Source organism: Apteryx rowi, unplaced genomic scaffold (genome assembly GCF_003343035.1).
Source record: "Apteryx rowi isolate R43461 unplaced genomic scaffold, aptRow1 scaffold_1094, whole genome shotgun sequence".
NCBI classification, from domain to species: Eukaryota; Metazoa; Chordata; class Aves; order Apterygiformes; family Apterygidae; genus Apteryx; species Apteryx rowi.
This window is the reverse complement of record NW_020447302.1, coordinates 1310-5475: the sequence shown is the minus strand read 5'-3', so window position 1 is coordinate 5475 and position 4166 is coordinate 1310. Positions and strand designations below refer to the sequence as shown.

The 4166-nt window shown below is 53.6% G+C and overlaps 1 pseudogene; it reads right to left on the bottom strand.

Moving 5' to 3' along the window:
- The window catches only part of LOC112969576, a 2942-nt pseudogene extending 1639 nt beyond the window's left edge, over positions 1-1303 (bottom strand).
- Positions 1304-4166: the final 2863 nt, after the last annotated feature.

Here is a 4166-nt window from a genome sequence, read left to right as displayed (position 1 = left end):
CGCGGCTCGCGCGCAGCGGCGGCGCCCCGCCGTCCTCCGCCCGCACCTCCACCTCGTACTCCGCCACCCGCTCCCGGTCCAGCGCCTCCCGCAGCACCAGCGAGTACGAGCCCTCGAACGTCGCCACCAGCCCGAACGGCGCCGGCGGCCACACCGCGCACCGCACCCGCCCGTTCGCCCCCGAGTCCCGGTCCGACACGCTCAGCAGCGCCACCACCGTCCCCACCGCCGCGTCCTCGGGCACCGGCACCGACAGCGACGTCACCCACACCTCCGGCGCGTTGTCGTTCACGTCCACCACCTCCACCRCCACTTTGCAGTGCCCGATCAGCGGGGCGTGTCCCTTATCTTTTGCTTCCACTTGTATCTCGTATAGACRAACGTCCTCAAAATCCAGGGGACCCGCCAGCTTCATCTCCCCTGTGCTCGAGTCYAGCACGAACARGTCCTTTCCACTGGCAGGGATTACGTTGTTCACTGTGTACGCCACTTGGCTGTTCATTCCCTCGTCTGAATCCGTGGCTCTCACACGCACCACCAGTGTCCCCTCTGCAGCGCTCTCCGGCAGCTGAACTTTATAGACCGACTGGTTGAACTCGGGAGTGTTGTCGTTCACATCCAGCACCGAGATCACCAGCTCCATCGTGCCCGACAGCGACGGTCTGCCCCCGTCACTCGCCGTCAGCAGCAACCGGTGCACAGGCATCTCCTCCCGGTCCAGCGTCTTCGACAGCACCAGAAATAACGACTCACTGTATTTCTCGTTCTTTTGCAACTCCAGAGCGAAATGCTCGCTCGGGCTGAGTTTGTAGGAGAGCTGCGCGTTGGCTCCGATGTCTGCGTCCGACGCGCCCTCCAGCGGGAAGCGGGAGCCCGGCAGCGTTRWKRAYTCCGCGACACTRAGGTTTTTGCGGGCGGCGGGGAAGAGCGGGGCATTGTCGTTGATGTCGGTGACCTCCAGCTCSACGTGGAAGACGCGCAGCGGCCGCTCCACCAGCACCTCCAGGCGCAGGGCGCACGGCGCGCTCTTCCCGCACAGCTCCTCCCGGTCCAGCCGCGAGCTCACCACCAGCGCCCCGCTCGCCCCGCTCACCTCCACGCTCGCCCGCCGCCCCTTCGCCACCAGCCGCAGCCGACGCGCCTCCAGCTCGCCCGCCTCCAGACCCAGGTCCTGCGCCAGGCGACCCACCACCGTGCCGGCCTTGGCCTCCTCCGGCACCGAGTAGCGCACCTGACCGCCGCCCAGCGCCCACGCCGCCTGCAGCACCAGCACCCGCAGCAGCGCCCGCGCGCACACGCCCATGGCCAGCGCCGGCACCCGCACGGGCCCGCAACGCCTCACGGCTCCCGGCTCACGGCACCGCCGCCGCTCGCCGCGGCCCCCCCGCCGCAGGGCGGCTCCCCGCGCAGCCGCCTAGGCCAGCCCTGCCCGCCGCATCCGGTCTCCACCGCCTCCTGCCGCTGACGGGCAGCAGTGTCTGCTGCCCGGGGAGGAGCTGCCTCCTTCCTCCCGGCTCACGGCGCCTTCGCGGCCGACAGCGGCACCGTGTGTCCGACAGCTGCTCCGGCTCCTGCAAGCGGACTCCTCCCGCCGGCCTCCCGCACCTCCGAAGCGGAGCCCAGGCAGGGGAAGGATGGGACGTGGCCGTGCCCGCTCGGGCGAGGGAGCTCCCCCAGTTCCCCTCAGAACATTTCTCTGCCGAACACGAGTCTGCAGACCTCACGTCTTTTTTTCCCCCTCTTCTTTCTTTTTCTTTTCTTAAAAGATCTATCATTGACCAGTACTTACCAAACGTCTTACCAACTGCCTACACCTCTCTTGACATGAAGCAGGTCCGCGGTTTTAGACAGGAGTCCTCGTGCCCGTTGGTTCCTGTTTTCCACTAAGCCTTGCATAAAGCCATTGTTGAAGTCTGATGCACTCTTAGGAACTCCTTTTCCCGCAAATTCTCTCCGTCCAGATGCCTGTGCACTCAGAGATGTTGTGCCAGGGATTACACCTGAGACGGCCTTCACTGAAAACAGTCTCCACCACTTCTGCTCCCTTTGACTTTGTCTTCGCTACAGATTCCTCAGGCGGCGTAACAAAGCCTCCTGGTTTCTTTCATTCTTTGCAAAGCACACAGGTTCCCCCTGCACCTCTGCTTCCTGTACTGTACAAGACCACACTTTGGGGTCTCCATCCATGGAAAGAAACGAGGTCTGCAGAAGATGATTTGTACCTAGTGGGTCGTCGCTAAATCAGGAATAAATTGCTTCCTTTTGCATTACTTTGTGACAGTGATGACGTTGAGCGATTGCATGCACTCTCCCTGGTTTTCAAACAGCAAATAATAGAGCGACACATCTTATTATGAAGGATATCTCTGTCAGACTATAACAGTAGTTTCAACCCTTGAAATATTGTATGCACGGATGGGCGATTTAGGATGCTAAAACACCATCCGTGCATACAATGTTTCAGAGTCTCAGCTCCGGCAGTGACTCCCTAACTTTGTAAGTTAATCCGAACATAGCCCAAATTGCACAAATCCTCGAAGGGTGAAATAACACAGCGGAATCACAGCTCTCTAGTAATCTTTATGTGCCTCAGTGAAGTACTTCCTACGAGTTTTGTTTCCCACTTGTAGCTGCACAATGAAAGTCAAGTTCTTACTTACCTTTTTAGGTAAGCATGCATGCATAGTACAACAAAGCAAGATTATTTCTATTACCAGTGGAAATCAGTCCTCGTAGAATGCCTCTCATTCATTAAAGTGATCCACACACCACATAACCAAACAAAACCCCCCAAAGGTTACACTACTGCTCTGGCAAGGTACTGCTTCTCTGAAAACATCTCCCCAGACGCCCAACACATCCACTGAGATAAAGTTATCACAGCCCCTTCTCCACAAAACCATGCAAGCTTGCTGCCACCCTGCCACATATGCCAGGCAGAAACAAGAGCGGGATGATTTCATACAGAAATGATTTGCTCGTTCTAGCAAAGAAACATTAGCCATGCAACATGAGGTTGAACCAAAACAAAGATACCAAATGCTAACACAAATATGTCTGTCTGTCAAACAGATCATCTCTAATTACATCTTTATCCATACAGCTGTTCTAACAGTGGTCTTGGTTTATTGCCAGGTCTCCACCATATAAGAAGTTCTAAGGGCAATTTTCAGTGATAGCTGTCAATGATTTTCAAGGAAGTGTGGCTGGAAAAAAGCAGGCTTTGTCAACAGTCTCTGTTCTTTGCTTTATTGACAGTGTTCCTATATCCACTTCCATGATAACAACAGGAATCAAAATGAAACCTGAAAACTCAAGACATTCTCACCAGGCAAACCTCAGCTCAAGAGCCTAGAAGACAGTTACCCACGAGGATGGCAGGAGGCACAAATTCTGAAATCAGACAGTCAACAATGTTTGGAAACATGGCTCTCACCTCACAATTACTGACATATCTCCCGGGAAAGGAAAGCTAAGATGTGCTCTTTGCAGGAGAATGGGGAGTTTCAAGTGTTGTCCAAGTTGATGTTCACATGATCAACATAAAGCACAGATGAAAAAGAAAATGCAGGTTTAGTTTTAAAAATAACTCTCAGAAAAAGAAAATACAATGCCTACCAATAGCAGATTACATGGAAAGGGTACAGTCAGGAAACATGAGTGAGGTGCCTCCCTAAAGGCATTCCTTCACCAAGAACCAGTCCTCTAGCAATACATCTTGCTTAATGTGGCAATATAGCTACATGTCTCTTACACCTCTCTTGGTTTGCTCTCTTCTGCTAGAACCACTTTGTATAACAAAGTACATGAACTTCATACTTGGAAATAGGAAATAGTCCCATTATCTGTTCCACCCACAAACGAACTGTGTAGTACTTCAAGAACAAATATATGCCATGCAAAGGGAGGGAGAAACCATGAAGTACCAATAGAGTTCGCCTTGCGTGAATGAAAGAGAGAATCAAAGTGGAGGAGGAGGAGGAGGAGGACAGCATTCTCAGTAAGAAAGAAGATTGGAAAGCAGCATTCTGTGGGAGCATCAGTAGCCAAAAAATAAAATATTTATTAGAATTGGCCTACACGCAAGACAGGAAAATGTATACAAATGAGGGCACTCCATACAAAATGAAGGGAGGCTAAAAGAGGCAATAAGAAGTACAATTTAA